The 22620-nt window shown below is 41.7% G+C and overlaps 1 long non-coding RNA gene across 1 annotated transcript; it reads left to right on the top strand.

The window, feature by feature from the left end:
* The first annotated feature begins 7105 nt into the window (after window positions 1-7105).
* Window positions 7106-8378, top strand: LOC128311731 (uncharacterized). Its single transcript, XR_008290247.1, has 3 exons — window positions 7106-7163; window positions 7606-7691; window positions 8199-8378. It is a non-coding gene; the product is annotated as an uncharacterized LOC128311731 (long non-coding RNA).
* Window positions 8379-22620: the final 14242 nt, after the last annotated feature.

Here is a 22620-nt window from a genome sequence, read left to right as displayed (position 1 = left end):
CCATGTATCAAAGGCTGGCCTCCTGGCCTAAAATGGGATAGCTGTGTGGTGTAGTTGATGGACCCAGCTGAATTTACTCCGAGTCGGAATCCCTTCCTTACCTACCTTTCTCTCCCTGTCTTATCCTGCTTTCCCTCACCCCCTCCCCTGAGAGCTCTCTCATTAAATCACTCTCCCAAGAACCCCTGTCTTAGACTTCACTTCTAGGAAACCTGACTCAAAACATGCAAGATAAACAGACACGATTGGTGAGGCTAGACAGGAAAGTGGCCTAACGTTACGGACGGATACCATGTGGAACTTAATTAATATGCAATTTCTTTACCTGAACTTCACGTTGTGGCCAGTACTGACCTTTGAGTTGTTACTGACCTAGGAAATCGCTATGACCATTCTAGGGATGGCAGAAACACCCTCTCTGTTCCCATGTGCCTTCTGTACAAACTCGTCCCCTCGCCCCGGAATCGGCAATTCGCTGTAGCGCAGGGCCTGCCTCGGCACCAATGCCTAGCTGGTTGGTCTCCATCCAACCTGAGACACGCTGATTTTCTCTCAAGACCTCCCACGAAGGGACTTAGAAGTGACACGATGTCATTTCAGGGGTGGGTGGCTAAGTCTGAATCAGGTACAAGTGGATCAGAGAAGGAAGGCCAAATGCACAGCAGAGAGGAAGATGGCCACAGAGATGCAGAGTGAAGCAGGCTTGCGTTGGCAATGACCCCAGAAAGGGAACGATGCAGTGGTTCCTGGTCCCCGACGCATCTGCCAAACTTGCACTTACTCGCCTGCTGGGCTTTAGGGATCTGCTTGGCTTTAACTATCCAAGAGATGAGCTGCCTTTTTTAAACCAATTCTTGAATATGAGTGACAATGAGAATCAAGATAACCATGATACTTCACTAATAAAGGCAGTATAACGTATACATACAGCTGGCCCTGAACAATGCAGGGGTTGGGGGCACTGACCCCCTGCAAGGCTGAAAATCTATATAGAACTTTTAAGTCCCCCACAACTTAACTACCAATAGCCTACTGTTGGCTGGAAGCCTTACCAATAACATGAATGGTTGATTAACACATATTTTGTATGTTAAATGCATTATACACTGTATTGTTACAACAAAAAGTAAGCTAGAGAAAAGAAAATGGTATAAAGAAAATAATAAGGAAGAGAAAATACATCTGCAGGACTGTAATGTATTTAGTTAAAGAAAAACAGAAAGAAAGAAAGAAATCAACTGCGTATACGTGACCCGTGCCGTTCAAACCTGTGTGAAGGGTAAACCGTGGTCGAAGATTAAATTGATTTAATATATCAGCTCATGTTGAGATAGTTACACGGACATCAACATTGCTTCCTGTATCCAAACGGCAAAGTCATGGAGTTGACTTACTCAAGAATATATTGTTTAAATATCTACGTATTCTCTTGGGGGAAGAGATTAGGGACAATAATCCTATGACTTCTTTATTACCTAACTCAGTGTATTGAAGGGTCAACTACTTGGTTCTTAGCTCAACAGGGATGAATGGGGTCAAGCCATGTGATCCGTTACCTTAATCCTAGAATGAATCATCTATTCATCCCGAGTCAGGTCCTGATACGGTGCAAATACAGACAAGTGTCCCTACTGCAGCCAAGACTTAATTGACTGCAGAGAAATAGTCAGTGATCACAGGTATTTATAGGTAAAATATTTCTTCCTGCATACTTACAAAGAACAGAGAAAGGGGAAAAGTGTCAGAGTGGCAAGGTCTTGCACGATGAAATAAAATTCAAATGTTCAGCCCCTGCTTCTGGAGGAGCTCAGAATGAAGTTATTTGCATCGTATTCCTTGCTGGGTCTTTTTATCCTATATCAAATGGAGGTGCGTGCCCCAGGGGGGAGTCCAACAATTCATCTTGATACGTTTCAGATCCCAGAGGGCTTCCCTGAATTTTTATTTAAAAAAAGGTTTAGAGAACTGAAATAGCATGATTCCTGACTTATTCATTCCCTCCTAGCTGGTGGAGAACAGGTTTAATTTCTGTTGACAGTTGGGGATAAATTACATTCAGAGGTAAGTGTTTTATGCAGCACAATCCCTTATCTTTCAGAACTAGAGATGTCCCCAGCAGAGTCGCAAAGCTCTGCTGACAGGCGATGTATGTCCGTAGTTAATTCCTAAGCCAAATCTTAATTCCTCGAGAATGGTTATCAGGTGTTTCGTGAGCTATGTCCAAAAATGACCTATTTCTCGTTAATTCACAGTGAACACTTGGAGCGCGGTACCCTGGTGTGTAAATGGGATGGCTGTATTTGCAAAAATAATGAGAGTATTCTCATTATTGTTTCTAGTCCTTGACTTAGTTTCAGTTATTTAGTTGTTTTCAGGATTTAAAAAGTCATTATAAAAGGAGTACATAGTCTTTTTAGAAAATGCAGAAGGGAAGGAGGTGCAATGATAAGGAAATAAAAAGTCCTCTGTAATTCTGCCACGCACAGTTTATTGGTGATAATGTATTTATTTGCTCGTGTATTCACTTTAAAATTTTGGAATAATTCGCTTAAAATTGTAGAATAATTTCCCAGTGTTATATTTTGAGTGAAAACATGATCATTAGGGGTGGTATATCTTTTGAGTACCCTATCTCATCTTACCCTTATGGATACTGAATAGCCTCGAAATACCGCATTTTTTCCTTTTTTTCTTCCTTCCTTCTTCTCTCCCTCCCTCCCTCCCTCCCTCCCTCCCTCCCTCCCTCCCTTCTTTCTTTCCTTCCTTCCTTCCTTCCTTCCTTCCTTCCTTCCTTCCTTCTTTCCTTCCTTCCTTCCTTCCTTCTTTCCTTCCTTCCCTCTCACCCATCCTTCTATCCATCCATCTATCCATCCATCCATCCATGTATCTATCTAAAATCTATTAATAATCTGCTTGTTGTCTTTGGGCTAATAAATAACATACCATAACAAAATATAGCAAAAAATACAATAACAAGGTGCTATAGGCTGGGGGCTTATAAACAACAGAAATCTGTCTCCCACAGTTATGGAAGCTGGGATATCCAGGATCAAGGCACCCCAGAGTCAGTGTCTAATGAGAATCTGACTTCTGATTCCTAGGTGGCTGTCTTCTCGCTGTGACCTCACATGGTCAAAGAGGTTAGGAAGCGCTCTGGGGTCTTTTACAAGGGCACTAATTCCATTCACGAAGGCCTCACTCTCATGGCCTAATCTCTTCCTAAAGGCCCCACCTCCAGATACCCTCACATTAGGTTTCAACATATGAATAGGGCAGGGGGTGGGGAGCAGTGGGATTTGGGGTCATAGTCTGTAGCATTTAACATAGACTTTGAATATATTTCCTCCAGCTTGTCATTTGCCTTTTCATGTATACTACGATTTTACTGGTACCTGTGTTTAAATTTAGAGTTGTTTCATGTCTTCTTTTGACTTCTTTCATTTGGTTTTATACTTTGAAATCACATGAATGATAAAATGTCCATAGGTACTTTGATTTGGTTAATATATTTTTTTTATTTTATTTAAGGGAAGTGATACCAACTAGTGGTAAAAATCTCAAGCACTGTAGACACATGTCACAGGGGAGAGTTAACGCCCTGTCTCCCCCTGCACAACCCTGCCCCGAGCTTTGAACACCCATTCTGCAAAAATCATGGCACTCAGCAGTTCCTACCCTCCAAAGATTTTCTTTTAGCATACAGACTTTTCTTAATCTCATTTTCCTTTCTATTGTGTTTATTGTAAATTAGCAAGCTTGACTGAAAATGCTAGAATAAGGCAACTTGATCCTACTTTCTCTGTCCAGGAAGCAATCTCAAGCACTCGTAGATTTTCAAAGGTCCTTTAACAATTTCAAGCTTGCATCAGAACCATGTCCTGGTTTCCATTTCACCATAGCTTTGTCTTGTGTTTTAGATCTCCATGAACATGCATTTCCAAATTACCCCATTATCTAATTCACTTATATTTATTCACTGGTATTATTCTGGTCTTTGAGAGTTCAGTCAAAAACAAAGTATTTTCACATCTAGTTATTTATACACATGGGATCATGCAATACTTCGTGTATACATGGAGTATCATACATGTATACTTCTCTGCAACTTGCATTTATACTTTGTATCTTTAACATTTCCCTATATAAGTAGATCTGTATTATTCTTTTTAAAGGCCATCCACCATTCTATTAAAAGTAACTATGTTTCATTAGTTAATTCATTAGTTTCCTGTTGGTAGACATTTAGATTTTCTCTGTTTTTTAATATTGCAAAAGTGCTATTACTAACATCTTTATATGCTTATGTTTATGTATACTCATATATCTATAGGAAACAGTTTTATAAGTACTACATGTAAATTTTAAATGTTGATAGATATTATCAAATTATCCTTCCAAAAAGTTCATTCCGATTCATGATTTTCTGCCAAAAGTTCATGAGAGTTCTTTTTCTCTCTCATTCTCTTTAATGCTGTATATTATAAGCTTAAAATATTTGCACAGGTAATTGCTGAAAAATGGTGCCATAGTATTGCAAGAATTTGTACTTATTTTGAGTAATAACTGTGATATTAAGTGGTAATTAAATATTTTAGTCTCTTGTAATGTCCTGCCTTTCTTTATTCTTTGCCCATTTTTATTAGGTACTTTGTCTTTTTGTTGTCAACATGAGAAAGATTTTTTTGATCAGAAATTTCTATTATTATTAGCATTTTATCTCTTTTCTTTTGACTTGGTATATCATGTCTTTTTTTCCCTCATAGAAATGACAAGTTCTTTTTTTTAAAAAAAAGTTAAGTTTATTTATGTGTGTGTGTGTGTGTGTGTGAGACGGAGAGAGAGAGAGAGAGAGAGAGAGAGAGAGAGAGAGAGAGAGAGACAGGGAGAGAGAGAAAATCCCAACCAGGCTTCATATTGTCAGTGCAGAGGCCGATTCAGGGCTTGAACCCTGAGATCCTGACTTGAGCTGAAATCAAGAGTTGGACGCTTAACAGACTGAGCCACCCAGGAGCCCCGAAATGACAAGTTCTATATAGTCAAATATATCAGTCATTTCCATTAGGGATTGTGGGTTTCTCTTCCTGCCTAGATAGGAATGTCGAACACAAACCTTTCAGCTCTTCACATTCTCCCGACCATCTTTTTCCTTCTCCAGGTGTCTCCTGCCTTCACCACCAACGTTGCTGCACTCCCCGAGGCTCCCTGAATCCATGCTAAGTCGCTGAAATGCCACATCACAAGGTACGGACCCGGCTTTCTGGAGATGGTCCCTGATGGACTAGATAACACTGCCTGGGGGCATGGGGCAGATACCTACCCGTGCAGTGAATCTGGAGCAATGGGAAAAAGGAGACGGGAGGAAACTTCTCTGAGATTCCCTCAGCACCACTTCCTTCCTTCTGTGGATACCTCTGAGATCTGATTCTTCCTTAGAGCCAGTTCAGGGGCCACATCTGCACAGCTGCCTGCCGTGCCCCCTCCAAGCTCACTGGGAGGCAGTGACATCGGATAATGCGTGGCCTGCATTACTGCCCTGCCTTCCTCCCCGCTCCTCTCGCTCTCCTGACCCTCTACACAGCATCCGGCTCTTTGTAGAAAATCCGGGCGAAGGCATTTGACATCGGAGGTCGTTCCAGATAATAGCTCCCAGATGTAAGGCAGTTCCCAGACCCAGAGTGCACTGATTGGAGGAGACAAAGTATCTGACAATGGCACCGGGGCCGATTTGTCTACAATTACAGTGGAATGTCCAACCAGCAAGAAACAGACTCCTGGTGAGCTCTGTGTGTGCCATCATCCCTCTGGAGAACCGGCCAAGACTTGTTGGCAGATTGATTACATTAGATCCCTTCCGCCTTGGAGGGAAAATGGTTTCTTCTTGAAACTGTACCGAAGAAGTCTCTTGTTCCGAGGGCACACACCTCCTGAGAAGGCTCTTCTCTCTGTTTGTGGAAAACGTCAATGAAAAACATTGACCAAAGGAGTAGAAAACATTAATAGATTAATAGTGTAGTTCATGTGGACAGGAGGTACTAAAAATATGGCTGGTGAGAGGGTCAAATATTTAAGGATTCTAAAAAAAAAATATTTAAGGATTCTATACTTCCTTATTTTATAAATATTGTAACAGAGAAATTCATTTTACACACTAGTAGGATTCTACAGAAGAAAACAGAAAAAGATCAAGATGCTACTTGTTCAAATATCAAAAACTGTGATTTTGAGTAGCTATGTCGTGGTGTGTATATTACGTAATTCAAGGCCAAGGATATCTTCACTGAGCAGAAACAATAAGTCTTTGCCCTTCCCTTGTTTCCTAGGCTACCTGACCCCAACGTGGCGCATCTGTTCCCAGCAGCCACTGGATCTCTGAACACCAACCCTATGAACCCCCCATCAAGTGGTGAGTGAGATGGAATGGTGAATTCATGGAGCATCCTCCATACCTGATTTATGAGAATTCTAAAACCAGTTCTTCATTGGTTTTCGTCAAAAGCGAGCCTTTTTTGTGCTCAGGACCGCATTAATTTATGTGGCCTATAGATGTGGGCAAGCACATCCAGTTCTGTGGCTGTATCAGAAAATACACAAAATGTATATATTCCCTGCCTCATAGACATCACTCAAACATTTTTCCTTCTCATTTTATTATAGTTTATTTTATTTTCCCATTATCTGCCAGCAGGAAATGACAGTATAATTTTTAAATAACTTTTTCATGTGTTGAAAGGATTTGGGCTGGGGCGCCTGGGTGGCTCAGTCGGTTAAGCGTCGACTTCGGCTCAGGTCATGATCTCACGGTCCGTGAGTTCGAGCCCCGCGTCGGGCTCTGTGCTGACAGCTCGGAGCCTGGAGCCTGCTTCGGATTCTGTGTCCCCCTCTCTCTCTGCCCTTCCCTCCCTCACACTCTGTCTCTCTCTGTCTCAAAAATAAATAAAAAACCTTGATTAAAAGAAAAAAGAAAGGATTTGGGCTGCCTTTTATGGCTAACATGTCAAATTAGAGAGGAATAAACATATTCTGTAAATGTGAGGTGCTAAAAGCATCTTTGGATGCTAGCCTAAGAGACCCCGCTTCTTATCATAAGTTCTCTCTCTTCAATTTCAGGATGATGCTTTTCCCGCTGGCTGTGAAGACACGGCCCAAGGCTGCGCAGTCACACGGTCAGTAGAAGTCTATGTTTGCTTCACTCCAGAGCCCTTGATCTCCTACCATCCTTCTTGTCCAAGGTAGCGGTACCCGACCTCAGCAAGCTCCCGCTGTCCTCGCCACAGCCTCCATATTGCCCCCCGAGGGACAGCGCGCAGGATTCTCCTTCCCCTGAGCTGCTCACTTAAAGCCCTCCTGCTTGGACCGTTTCTTCCCGTCTCGGTGACACCCTCACCTTTAGTTTTGTCACCTTCGATTTCAGTCCGGCACAGCTCTCCCAGGATACCTGGCCTCCCTCCCTTCCTTTCTCTTTCCCGTTCTTCTTCATGACTGTACTTTTCCGAAAGAGGCTCCAACAGGGACAAATCAGCAGTGACAAATCAGCCCCAACAGGGACAAAATCTAAGAATGGTGTTACCGATAACACTCTTATGTTGACGATGATTCCCAAACCAGGCTGATGTCCCTGGAGGGCTCTTGTCCAGAGTATCCAGGAAATGCTTCGAACCTCGGGGGAACTTTTCCAGAAGACGAGCTTTGGGGTAAGGCAAGTGACAACAACTTCCTGGGGGACAGAGAAACAAAGAAGGGAGAAGGAAGGAAACCAAATGCACAGCCGCGAGCTCGTGTCTCTTTTGCACTGTCTCTGCCACACTCTTACTGCTCATTGCCTGACTCCTTTCCTCACCACCACCATCCCCACCTTCCACCAGCCACCATCACCACCTTACATTCTTGCAAAATTTCCTTCTTTCCCCAGCTTTCAGCTGCATGCGAGTTCTTCTCAGCAGTAACGGTACTTACATGCACTTCAGACACAAAACCAGTAGCCCAGCCATGTTCAGGCACGAAGACCACAGTTCAGCCCTATTGGGAAGGGGAACTCTTCAAATACCTTGCAGAAAATCTAGCTAGCAAAGGGTCACTGATGGTCATTGTTTCCTGGACTGGCATGGCTGCAGTCACTGGTTGCCCCATCTGCCTCAGTCACTTTCACATCTCACTCATCTCTGTGGTGTCTCCGTCTCTCCTCATTGGCAACGTTGCAGAAGCCCGTAAGGAATCGTTTTCTTTTCTATCACTCTGGGGCTGACACAGTCAACAATAACGAAGTGATGGCAGAGCCCTACCGCTGCGGTACCAATTTCACGAAGGCACCGAGAGTGAATCACAATGCACATTTTGAATCATATCTGACTGGTGGCTCTGTTATTCCGAGCGCCGTGCTAATAAGGCAAGTTTGGTTTCGATGCGTTCCATTTTTACATCTTCATAACTTCATATCATAAGTCCCAAACAGTCTTCTCAAATATGTATTATCTTTTCATAAAAGGAAAATGAAAAAGTGTTACTGAATTTGCCATAGAAAGGACAAGTCCCAGTAATGGCACGACCAATGATGGTTTTGCATATAGAGACGCTGTTCATTTTCCAACACGCAGTGATCTTTTTATTGCCTTACTTGGACGCTCTCGAGGTTTCTCTGTGTTTTTCCTAAGTTAGGTTATAAAATTGGAGACACCCCTCCAGGAAGTTTAATTATGATCGTTTTCGTGGTTGTGGACTATATGCTCACCTTGGAGGGGTCTAAATCATCCAAGTGAATGGAGTGATTATCATGGGCTGTACGTGTATACTCAGATGATTTAGAAAATGCTGTTTAAACACTCATAGCTGGGGCACCGTTGTGGCTCAGTCGGTTAAGCGTCTGACTGGCTCAGGTCATGATCCCACGGTTTGTGAGTTCGAGCCCCACGTCGGGCTCTGTGCTGTCAGCGCAGAGCACTCTTTGGATCCTTTGTCCCCCCATCTCTCTGCCTGTCTTCTGCTCTCTCTCTCAAAAATAAATAAACATAAAAACATCAAAAAAAAAAAACAACTCACAGCCGTTATATGATCGATTGGTCCTTCAAATTCCAAACTTCTATCAAATAACAAATCATATTCCTTGAAGACAAAGGTCGGGAATATATTTCCTATATGATTTAGGTTGACATAATCAAATGCATGTGCACATACACACAACAAGAATTATGGTGCAAGGTGCAGGAAGGGTACATAAATCCCAGAATAATTAATGCCCCCGCGCTCACACGGACCTTTCTGGACAGGTCTCTAATGAAAACAACCATCGAAGACTATCTAAAAAACTCATGACAACCCTGTACCTCCTCTCAGGGATGAGCGGGGAAGGTCACTTCTGCGTGGTTACTGTTCCAAGGAAGTAGCATGAATGGACAGGGCGCTGATCATTATTCAAGTTTACCCCATGTTTATATTCCACCTGAGAATCAGCGGGCATCTTGGGGCACAGGGGCACACTTAGGCCAGGATGGGATGCTTCTCGGAGCTAGCTGTGCCTGAGGCTCATGTGAAAAGACGTTCTTCCACTCGTCTCTCTCGCTGAAGTAGGTTTCTGGAGATTTCAAGGGAAAAAAACTCTGAAAAGAAGAGAGTCCCTATTTTCAGGAATCTACGATCTTGGGGAGGACACTTTACTGATTTAAGAGGTGGGGAACAGGCCTGGCAAGAAAAGAGAACAAATCAGAAAGTGGGAGAAATAATCTATAGGACTTAGGATTTAATTACTCGAATTACGCACTTCTGAAAGAGACCAATGACTTCATTATTTAGAAATAAATTTTTTTAATGTATATTTATTTTTGAGAGAAGGAGAGACAGAGTGCCAGTGGGGGAGGGGCAGAGAGAGACGGAGACACAGAATCCGAAGCAGGCTCCAGGCTCTGAGCTGTCAGCACAGAGTCCAATGCGGGCCTCGAGAACATGACCCGAGCCAAAGTCGGATGCTTAACCACCTGAGAGCCACACAGGTGCCCCGACTTCACTATTTGAATGTACTTATACTTTAGGCCATTACCTAGCTCAACTAAATTAAATATTTACTTTCGCAAGAGGTGTGTTGAATGAATATTTAATATCGTAGCAAGTTTATTACTGAAAATTGTTATGATTTTTCATTTTGATCACTGATGTTTCAGTGTCATATATATTACATTTTTCCTCATTTATTTTGGTATCTCTGAATATAAGAAAAAAAAATTTTTTAATTTCCACATGTTGTATATTAAATGAAACATTTTAGATGTTCCTGTTCTTAACACTGGTTGTATTATTACTTCCCTACCCATTTTATAACTTGACTTCAGATCAGAGTTTTTAACCCAAAGTTAAAATGCCATACTATACCTACCATTTTCAAAGTACAAATATTTATAAAGCATAGGGGGGAGAAAAGTACCGAAAACTTCAAATGAACACATCCCCTAAAATGTAATTTTTTACATTAGATATATATCACTGCAAAATTGAGCAGTCCTTCAAGTAATGTATTAATCACATGTATTTTTTGTTTTGGCATAATTTGATGGGGATTTATTTCTATATAAGTATTCCAACCTACAAAATACTTCTTTTTTTCCACATACAGGTCTGAAGCATGGAATGCAGTGAGGTTCGATTGATGTACACGCCTATCCAGGCAGAGAACATTTCCATCACCTCCCAAACAGATCTCTTATTAGCGGTTTGACTCCCATCCGGTTAATTCCCATCCCCCTTGGACAACCACTGTTTTGATTTGTGTCACCAAGACCTTACCCATTCTTCAGCTTCAATAAATGGAATCATGCAGACTGTACTGTTTCTGTGTCTGGTTTCTTTTGCTCGTGGTTCTTGAGATCCATTCATATCATTGTTTGTGCCCGTGATTCCTGTTTGTTTTCGTTAATTGGTGAATAGTGATTCCATCGTATAAATATACCATGACCTTTTATGAATTACCCAGTCGACGGACAGATGGGTCTTTTCCAGTGTTTGCTGATTATTGGAAAAGCTCTTATAAACATTCTTGTTCAAGGTTGTTTTCAGGGTTTCCTTTTTCTTCGTTAAACTCCTGTGAGTGGGATTGTTGGATCATAAGCTTGGTAGACACTGAAATTTATCAGGAACTGCTAAACTGTTTTTTCCAAAGTAACATTTCACATGGATGAAGGCTTCAGTCGCCCCACGGCGCTCAGGCTTTGGTGTTCGCCTCTGCTCGTAACCATCGGAGTGGTGTGCAATGCTCTCTCATTGTGGATGTAATTTTGATCTCATTGAACATCTTTTCAGGTGCTTAATGGTCATTTTTATATCTTCTTTGTAAAGCAGCTGTTCAGGTCTTTTGCGCATTCTTCTTTGGGTTGTTTTCTCTTTTTATTAAGCTATAAGAATTCTTTGTAAATTCTGGATCTAAGACCTTTCTCAAATGTACATAGTGTATATATTTTATCCTATTCTGTGGTTTGCTTTTTTTTTTTTAGTAGTGACTTTCGATGCATGGAACTGTTTTGAAATAATACACAATTGTCGATGTTTTATTTTTAATGTTTACTTATTTATTTTTGAGTTGGAGGTGAAGAGAGAGAGCAGAGGAGGGGCATAGAGCTGGAAGAGACAGAATCCCAGGCAGGTTTCACTCTGTCAGTTCATAGCCCAACACACGGCTTGATCTCATGGTGAGATCATGACCTGAGCCAAAATCAAGATTCAGATGCTTAATTAACTGAGCCACCCAGCCACCCCCAATATTTTCTCTTCATGTGGAGTACTTTGGTCACCTAAAAATGGTTGCCTTCACAAAAGTCCTGAATATACGCTCCCGTCTTTTACCCTAACAGATGTAGGGTACTGATTTCGGTGTGTGATTTGTTACGTGTTCCTGGTGAAATGAATCTTTTAATACTAAAAAATGCCCTTCATCCTTTCTAGTAATACTCCTTAAATTCTACTTTTTGTGATTTTTTTTAATGTCTAGTTATTATTGAGAGACAGAGAGGCACAGAGCATGAGCGGGGGAGGGGCAGAGAGAGAGGGAGACACAGAATTCGAGCTGTCGGCACAGAGCCCGAAGCGGGGCTCAAACTCACAAACTGCAAGATCATGACCTGAGCCAGAGTCATTCCCCTAACCACCTGAGCCTCCCAGGCGCCCCTACCTTTTCCTTATTCTTACTTTGGTACATATTTTTGCATCTTTATACATTTCACCTGAGACTTCATATTTAAAGTGAGTTTTCTTTGTTCAATATATAGCTGGATCTTACATTTTTTAATCTGAGCTTCCAATCTCTGCCTTTAAAAGGCAATGGAGTGTTTAATCTGTTTACATTTAAGGCAATTGTTGATGTGGTTGTGAATAGTTCTACTGCTTTGAAATGTAGTTTTGATTTGTTTCATCTGGTTTTTATTCCAGTGTTCCTCTCTTCCTGCCCTTCTTTACTGTTAGAATTAGAATTACAAACCAATATGTCTACTGGCTTTTTACTTATACTTTGCATTTTTTTTGGTAATTATTCTAGGATTTAAAACATACACTGTTATTTACCGCTTTCTATTTAAACCTAGTATTTCTTCACATAGAATATAAAAGCTTACAAGGTATAACTTAACCTACCCACTAATTTTTAATGGTTTCATAATTTATTTTACCCACCTATTTTTTGCTGTTATTATAAATTTTATGAAGCATCTACAAGCAGACCCTGACAATACTGTGTTATGTATTATCTTTTTATAAAAGGAAAATGAAAAAGTGTTCCTGAATTTGCCGTAGAAAGGACAAATCCCAGTAATTGCATGACTAATGATGATTTTACGTATAGAGACACTGTTCATTTTCCAATGAACATATTGTGGGTTCAATTCTAGACCACTGCAATAATAATATAGTGAGTCAAATGAATGTTTTTGTTATATATATATTTTTAATTAAAATTACATTTATACTATACTGTAGTCTCTTAAGTGTGCCATAACATCTCTTAAAAGACAATGTACATACCTTAATTTAAAAATAGTTTAGGGGTGCCTGGGTGGCTCAGTCAGTTAAGTGTGTTGACTCTTGATTTCCGCTCAGGTCATGATCTCGCGGTTTGTGAATTTCAGCCCCGAGTCGGGCTCTGTGCTGACTACACGGAACCTGCTTGGGATTCTCTCTCTGCCCCTTCTTGTGTATGCTCTCTCTCTCTCAAAATAAATAAATAAACTTTTTTACAAATACCGATAGAATAGTTGATGACTTTATTCCTATAAAACGCTAATCATCACTTGAGCTTGTAGTAAGCTGCCATCTCCCATTGTAGATCACCATAGCAAATATTTTAATGATGAAAAAGCTTGAAATATTGTGAAAAATGTGACCGAGACACGAAATGAGTGACTGCTGTTGGAAAAAGGGCTCTGATAGACTTGCTCGAGGCAGGGTGGCACACACCTTCCATTTGTAAAAAAAAACCCAGTATCTGTGAAGCCCAGTTAAGCAGGCACAATTAAGTGAGAAATGCCTGCCCTCCAAGTCTCATGTTATAGTGTAGTTCCTTTTGCTTTAAATAATTAGGGTTTTTTAGATAAGTTAAGATTTGAATTTCCATCTGATATCATTTTCTTCAGCCTGAATAATTTCCATTTTCAGGTCTCCTGGCAATTAATTTTTTTAGATCTTATGTAATGTAAAAGCATTTCAGGTTTGCATTTTCCTTTGTACAGAGTTCTTAGTTAATATGTGTGTGTGTGTGTGTATGTGTCTGCGTCTGTGAGTGTGTGGGTCTGTGTGCATCTGTGTTTGTGTGTCTGTGTGTGCCTATGTGTGTGCCTATGTGTGTGTGTGGGTCTGTGTGCATCTTTGTGTCCCTTTGTGTGTGTGTGTGTGCCTGTATGTGTGCCTGTGCGTGCCTGTGTGTTTCTGTGTGTGTATATGTGTGTGCCTGTGCGTGTGTCTGTGTGTGTGTGTGCCTGTGTGTGTGTGTGTTGCTCTGCTTTAAAGACATCATCCTGGGGCGCCTGGGTGGTGCAGTCGGTTAAGCGTCCGACTTCAGCCAGGTCACGATCTCGCGGTCCGTGAGTTCGAGCCCCGCGTCGGGCTATGGGCTGATGGCTCGGAGCCTGGAGCCTGTTTCCGATTCTGTGTCTCCCTCTCTCTCTGCCCCTCCCCCGTTCATGCTCTGTCTCTCTCTGTCCCAAAAATAAAAATTAAAAAAAAAAAAAGACATCATCCTATTATCTTCTGACCTCTAATTATTTCTTACAAGAAGTCAATCATAACCCATGCTATTATTTCGCAAGTTATTTATATTGTATTCATTCTTTAAATCTTTTTTTTAGTTTGGATCTCTATTGTCCTATCTCAAATTCAGTGACCCTTTTTCTTCCATCTGCAATATAATGTTAAGTCCATTCCATTAATTTTTATTCAAATACCTTACTTCTCCGTTCTGGAATTTCCAGTGAATTCTTTTTCATAGTTTTGATTCCTTGCTAAAACTCCCGACTGTTTACTTGTCATGACCACATCTACCTTTATATGTTTGAAGATATTTATAATAGCTGTTTTAGAGGCACAGTCTGCTAAATATAACATCTGGAAAATATCAATTTCTATTGGCTGCTCTTTCTCTTGATTATAGGTCACATTTTCTTGTTTTGAACGCCTGCTAATTTTTAAATTTTGGGTTGACTATTTTAAGTGACACATAGTAGATATTGTGGACTGCGTTACCTTCTTCTAATAAGAGTTGATTTTGGGTGGCACCTGGGTGGCTCCGTCGGTTCAGCATCTAACTCTTGCTTTTGGCTCAGGTCATGAGCTCCTCCCTGAGCAGGGAGCCTGCTTGGGATTCTCTCTCCCCCTCTCTCCCTGCCCCTCTCCTGATCACGTGGGCATGTGCTATCTCTCTCCCAAAGTAAATAAATAAACATTTTAAGAAAAAGAGTTGATTTTTGTTTCAGGAGGCAGTTATCAGCCAATACCTTTCACAATCAGCAGGCTTTTTTTTTATGTTTATTTTATTTTTGAGAGATAGAAACATGGTGTGAGTGGCCGGGGCGGGTGGGGGGGGGAGGTGGGGTGGTGGGGGCAGAGAGAGAGGGAGACACAGAATCCGAAGCAGGCTCCGGGCTCCGAGCTGTCAGCACAGAGCCCCAGGCGGGGCTCGAACTCATGAACTGTGAAATCACAACCTGAGCCAAAGTCAGACGCTTAACCCACTGAGCCTCCCAGGCGCCCCTAACAATCAGCAGGCTTTATGTGTTAGCTCCTAAGAGTTTCAGCTTCTACCTTAGTCATAAGGAGAATCCTTTTGACCTTCTACCCTAGAGCAGGGGCCCTTTGGGGGGAGTCCCTCTGGCATGGTGGAACTCACACTCCAAAGTTTATTTTTCCCGAGGTGAGCGGCAGTCACATTTTCTGCTCCACTCTCTCAGTGATTCATGTTGCCTTATGCTGCCTCCATGCACGGGCAGCGCAGGGTTCAGGGACGCATCGGCGGATATTTATACGCAGATTTGGGACCTCTGCTTCTCCGGGTCCCTGCTTTTCCGCATCTCGTCCACCTGTCAGTGTTCCAGCAGATCCCAAACTCATCTTCTGATGCCTCAAGTCAGTGAGACTGTGGCTTCCCTGTTCCAGTTCCATCCGCCAGAGCACATGCTGTGGGGGTGCCTGCAGGTGAAAACTTGGACGAACATGACCCTGCTCAGTGCACTTCCTTCTTGGAGGAGATAGGTCAGCTCCCTAGTTCATGCCTGCTGGTCGCTCTCCAGCATGTACACGTGGTTGTGTGTGCCTGTGTGTGTGTGTGTGTGTGTTTGCGCACACACATATCTTCTGAGTCGCTCATTACTATCTGCAGAGGCTTGTTGCAACAAATCCATTTTTTCTTTGTAAAAATCAGAACTGTCAGACTATTTTAAGACATAATTCAAGATAGCGTCAATGAATCTTTACCATTTCTTAGATTCATGTTCAATACATACCAAGCAAATAGTAAAAACTGATTTAAATGTAATTTTAAAATAAGTATATATTTCAGAGCGCCTGGGTGGTTCAGGCGGTTGAACGACCGACTCTTGATTTCAGGTCATGATCCCATGGTCGTGGGTCGAGCCCTTCATCAGGCTCTGCACGGAGCACAGAGTCTGCTTAAGATTCTCTCTCCCCCTCCCTCTGCCCCCTTCCCTGCTTGTGTTGTCTCTCTCTCTCAAGAAAAATTTTAAAAATAAAATAAATGCATATATTTAAAAATCATTAAATATCTCCCTGATGATCAGAGATGTTGAGCATCTTTTCATGTGTCTGGAGCTGGAGAGTATCATGCTAAGCAAAATAAGTCATTCAGAGGGACAAATACCATATGATTTTACTCCTATGTGAAATTTAAGAAATAAAACAAACAAGCAAAGGGGAAAATAAAGAGAGAGAGAGACAAACCAAGAAACAGACTCTTAACTATAGAGAACAAACCGATGGTGGTGGTGGTGGGGGGAGATGAATGAAACAGGTGATGGGGATTAAGGAGGGCACTTGTGATGAGCACCGGGTGAGGCATGGAAGTCTTGAATCACTATATTCTACTCCTGAAACTCATATGAAACTGTATGTTAACTGTCTGAAATTTAAATAAAAACTTTTTTTTCAATATATGAAATTTATTGTCCAATTGGTTTCCATACAACACCCAATGCTCATCCCAAAAGGTGCCTTCCTCCATGCCCATCACCCACCCCCCTCTCCCTCTCACCCCCCATCAGCCCTCAGTTTGTTCTCAGTTTTTAAGAGTCTCTTATGCTTTGGCTCTCTCCCACTCTAACCTCTTTTTTTTTTTTCCTTCCCCTCCCCCATGGGTTTCTGTTAAGTTTCTCAGGATCCACATAAGAGTGAAACCATATGGTATCTGTCTTTCTCTGTATGGCTTATTTCACTTGGCATCACACTCTCCATTTCCATCCACGTTGCTACAAAGGGCCATATTTCATTCTTTCTCATTGCCACGTAGTACTCCATTGTGTATATAAACCACAACTTCTTTATCCATTCATCAGTTGATGGACATTTAGGCTCTTTCCATAATTTGGCTATTGTTGAGAGTGCTGCTATAAACATTGGGGTACAAGTGCCCCTATGCATCAGTACTCCTGTATCCCTTGGGTAAATTCCTAGCAGTGCTATTGCTGGGTCATAGGGTAGGTCTATTTTTAATTTTCTGAGGAACCTCCACACTGTTTTCCAGAGTGGCTGCACCAATTTGCATTCCCACCAACAGTGCAAGAGGGTTCCCGTTTCTCCACATCCTCTCCAGCATCTATAGTCTCCTGATTTGTTCATTTTGGCCACTCTGACTGGCGTGAGGTGATATCTGAGTGTGGTTTTGATTTGTATTTCCCTGATGAGGAGTGACGTTGAGCATCTTTTCATGTGCCTGTTGGCCATCCGGATGTCTTCTTTAGAGAAGTGCCTATTCTATATTCATGGAAGTCTTGAACCACTATATGCTACTCCTGAAACTCATATGAAACTGTATGTTAACTGTCTGAAATTTAAATAAAAACTTTTTAAAAATTGTTAAATGGACTTAATCACATGGCAATCATTTTTTAAAATTGTTTTAATTAACCTCACACTAAATTGATGATTCTTGTCAATAATGATACTGGCCTAAATTATGATTATTTTTGGAAAACAAGATAATAAGATTTTTTTATGAGGATCCAGCCCCCAAATATACTTTAAGTAGTGTTGATTCTTACCTTTTACAATATTCTGTATTTTCATTCAGATTTAGCTCAGGATTTTTTTTTTTTTTAATTAAAGTTAACATACAGTATAGTCTTGGTTTCGGGAGTAGAACCTGGTGAGTCATCACTTACATACGACACCCAGTGCTCATCCCAACAAGTGATCCTTAATCCTTAGGTTGATTGGGAAGGCTGCCAACAGAGAAAATCTAATTCATGAATAAAAAAATAAACTATTGGTTAGCATCTCATGGTATCATTCATTTGGTCATAATTGAATCAAATAATTTTCCCCAAGTTTTTTTGTGTGTGTGTGAAATAAGAGGCAGGGGCGTTTGGGTGGCTCAGTCAGTTAAGTGTCCAACTTCAGCTTAGGTCACGATCTCACGGTTTGAGTTCAAGCCCGCATTGGGCTCTGTGCTGACAGCTCAGAGCCTGGAGCCTGCTTCGGATTCTGTTTCTCCCTCTCTCTCTGTCCCTCCCCTGTTCTCTGTCTGTCAAAAATAAATAAACTCTAAAGAAAATTTAAAGAAAGAACATGCAAATTTTATGATAGTATAAAATGTGTGTGATCACTAATATTTATCTTTCAAACATCATTTGTGTCTTGATTCTATAAACTTTCAGATAAGGTTAAAACAGATGCCTCACATTCTCTAAAACTATTCCTATCGAGGCTTGGAGAGTGTTTACTTTTGAAAGAGTTTCACAGTGTTACGTCCATTATACCAAAATAATGAAAAAATACCATGAAAATGCATCAAGTGCTGTTGGTAGCTAAAATGCTTGGTAAGATTTAGATATTTGCCATGTGTGAATTTTCTAAGAGTAAATGGTAATAAAACTACATCTGCTGTTGTCTTTGACCATTCTGGACTCCAAAGCATAATAGGGCCTTAAATGTATGGTATCATGCTTACAATTTTAATATAAATACCACTTTCATAAAATAACGTGATACTTTTATTGTTGACCTATTTGTGGTGCTTGTGCTTATTAGGGAGTGTTTCATGTGTATCGAAACATGAAAATCAAGTAATCAGAAGTCATCTTGTTCAATTTATAATAAACCTTCACATACTTTGTGCTGCAAAATTAACCAACTCACTAAACAATCTGTTACATTTAAAATGACTTGCATATGGAAGAAGTCCTGCCTTATAGCAAACCCAAATTTATCTGTCATTAACTTTTGTTTACTGTTTTTAATTTTACCCCATCAAAGTGTCTCAAACAAGCTGCTTTCACATATTAGCCCAGAGTTCAGGGTCAGTTCCTAATAGACACTCATTATTTGAATAAATGATAGAATCACAAGCCTGAAAATATTTTTAAATAGCTCTTTAATTTTGTAAATAATAAACCAAGACATTTGTATTCTCAGGCCCCTCCCCAGACCATGTGTCATTGTAGCCTCAGGGGGTGAGGACTAAGAGCAAAGAGAGCATTGATTGTTTTCTACTCTTAAAGCTGACCTTCTTTTTTTTTTTTTAATATGAAATTTATTGTCATATTGGTTTCCATGAACACCCCGTGCTCATCCCAACAGGTGCCCTCCTCCATGCCCATCACCCACCCTCCCCTCCCTCCCACCCCTCATGAACCCTCAGTTTATTCTCAGTTTTTAAGAATCTCTTATGGTTTGGCTCCCTCACTCTCTAACTTTTTTTTTCCCTTCCCCTCCCCCACGGTCTTCTGTGAAGTTTCTCAGGATCCACATAAGAGTGAAAATATATGGTATCTGTCTTTCTCTGTATGACTTATTTCACTTAGCCTAACACTCTCCAGTTCCATCCACGTTGCTACAAAAGGCCATGTTTCATTCGTTCTCATTGCCAAGTAGTAGTTGACCTTCTTGACTTCTTTAGCAAGGCAGTAATTGTAAAAAGGCAGGCTTTGCCAAAAGAGAAAAGAGAATTGTGTATTTCCCTATGTCCTTTCGCATGGACACAGTAACTTGCCGATTTCTCCAATACTTTGCCCTTCTTCCTTGCCAACTCAACAAACGTTGATTTCATTGGGGCATCTGGTCAGCACACACTTTGAGAAGGTATGCTCCGGGAGTGAATCACAATGGATTTTACCACTGACCCCACTGCTTCCTGCGATTGGTGTGAAAGTAAGTATGTGGCTCTGTTCCTGACAACAATGTAAGGAGAATTCTGCTGGGTCTGCAAGGAACAGATTTCCAACTTATGGAACAGATTTCCAACTCATGGAGCCACCCCCTGGACTCCAGACTTCTGAAGGGGTGAGGAAACTATCTTGATGGAAGTAGAAAGCCCAAATCAACAGTACCAGGCAGGTAAGCGAGGGGAGAGCAGGTTCAGCTTTCGAACAACCTCCCAGCCCTCAAGTTACATGGCAGGGGTGGGACTCCCTGCATGTGTCTGAATGTCAGGGGGCTGAGGTGAGAGCCAGCCATCTGGCATGGGACTACCAGGGTCCCAGGCCAAGTCATCCAGCCAGGGGACATGGAAACAAGTCAGGGAGAGACGACAGAAGTCCTGGTCAGTCCGCCATCCCACCAGACCCTACCCGGGCTGACTGCCAGTGACACACTCCATCAGCAAACGCTAGTGGAGTGCCCAGGGTGGGCAGGCCTTAGCAGTCACTAGCGTAGTGAACGGGATGACAGAAGTCTTCACATGGAGCCACGGTCTCTCCTGCTTCCGGCATAACTCACCTCCCCTCGTGCCACTTGCCATTTGGGGAAGGGCAGGGCAGGTCCTGAAAATGGGGCTGGTACGTAACAACTGGGTCCTGGGAGCTGGGGTTACACAAAGGGGCCTTCAGCTAAGGAATGAGACAGGTGACTGCCTCACACTCAGCAGGCTTGCTCTCCTCTCTGCCCCGTAGGGATAGATCCTGTAAGAAAGCTCCGAGTATTTACAGGAAAACAGAGAAGTGAGATTCTCTGCACAGTTGAGTACAGGGGCAGCAATTGTGTGACTCTGTGTGCCCAGGTGAGGCTTTTCTTTCCAAGCAGTCCCCACAGCCAGGTAGGTAGCATTGTGATTTAGGTACCCTCTGATCCTACTTTCTCAAGGCCACTTCTAAAATTCGGCTTCAAGAGCTAAATAACCACTTACAATAACCAAGTCTAGATTTCCTGTGTGCTCATCAATCATTTAAAATTAGCTAGGGGCTCCTGGGTGGCTCGGTCGGTTGGGCAGCTGACTACAGCTCAGGTCATGATCTCACGGTTCGTGGGTTTGAGCCCCGCGTCGGGCTCTGTGCTGACAGCTCGGAGCCTGGAACCTGCTTCAGATTCTGTGCCTCCCTCTCTGCCCCTTCCCTGCTTGCTCTCTGTCTCTGTCTCTCTCAAAAATAACAAACATTAAAAAAAATAGGTAAGTAAAATAAAATTAGCTCTATTTTAATTAGTTTTAGCGTCTGTCTCCACTATTATCGAATTGAAATTATATCCCACCTATTTCCAAAAGAGTTGGTATTCACTTTTTCATTAGGCACTATTTGAAATGTAACAACCAGAGGACTGTCACTAATCCCATAATCCCTCTTGGGAAGTGGGTGGGTTTTCACTCAATCATCCATCAAGAAACAGAAAAGCTTCCAGGTGGTTAAGAGAAAGAGGGCAACTCAAGGAATTACAGGATTACATATGTAATTACTACAGTAAAAAAAAAAAAAAAAGTAAACAAGATGATGAATGTGAATCATCCTGCTGTCTGAACAGCTTAAGCACATGTGGTCCCTTCCCTAAAGGTCTTACATTACAAAGTGTGCTCATGTGAGAATTTGTTTATGAATCCTGGGCCAATGATCAAAAAGAAGATAAACAAACACAAGTAATCATCCTTTGAATGTTTAATAAAAAAATGGTAAACATCCCTACAGTTTATTATCCAACAATCGCTAGGCTAACAGATTGAGTGGAACCAGGAGCCAGTCCCCACATCTGCTTTGGCTTGTGTTGGTGGTATTTGGTGAGAAATACAGCCTCCCGGTGGTTCGGTATTTCCTCATGGAAATCTCTGTGGTTGTTGGCTTTTTTCATACCCAGAGCTCATGCTTAAACTTTGGGCTCTGTAAGGAGTGTGAGTACCAGCTGAAGTCCAAAGATCATTTTATAAGTTTCATTTGGTACTTTTATTTAGGTGTAATTCGCTGAAACACTGAATGGAGCCCCAAAGAAGGAAAATGCTGAAAATTGTTTGGGTAAAGAATACTTCACTCACAGCAAGAATATAAAAGGTAAAGAGGGTAAAGAAGACTAGGGGATATCTTTCTACACCATCAACATAGCATTAGCAAAAGGGATCTATACTTACATTTGTAAACTTTTGTCCAGAACCAACATAATTTAGTGTTTGCAAATTTAGAAAGACCAAATATAGGGGCACCTGGGTGGCTCAGTCGGTGAAGCGTCCGACTTCAGCTCAGGTCATGAACTCACAGTTTGTGGGCTCGAGCCCCGCGTTGGGCTCTGTGCTGACAGCTCGGAGCCTGGAGCCTGCTTAGGTTTCTGTGTCTCCTTCTCTCTCTGCCCCTCCCCCACTGTGCTCTGTGTCTCTTTCTGTCTAAGATGAATAAACATTAAAAATTAAAAAAAAAAAAAGAGGGATGCTTAGGTGGCTCAGTTGGTTAACCATCCAACTCTTGATTTTGGCTCAGGTCACGATCTCGCGGTTTGTGGGTTGGAGCCCTGTGTCGGGCCCTGTGCTGACAGCTCAGAGCCTGGAGCCTACTTCTGATTCTGTGTCTCCCTCTCTCTCTCTGCCCCTCCCCCACTCGCACTCTGTGTGTGTGTGTGTGTGTGTGTGTGTGTGTGTGTCTCAAAAATAAACAAACATTTAAAAAAATTTAAAATTTAAAAAGACCAAATATAATTTTGCCTCCATGTAAGAAAAGCAGGAATACCTAATTGCAAACTGTATGT

Source organism: Acinonyx jubatus, chromosome A1 (assembly GCF_027475565.1).
Source record: "Acinonyx jubatus isolate Ajub_Pintada_27869175 chromosome A1, VMU_Ajub_asm_v1.0, whole genome shotgun sequence".
Classification (NCBI taxonomy): Eukaryota; Metazoa; Chordata; class Mammalia; order Carnivora; family Felidae; genus Acinonyx; species Acinonyx jubatus.
Note: the sequence above shows the minus strand (reverse complement) of the source record. Positions and strands in the feature narration are given on the sequence as shown.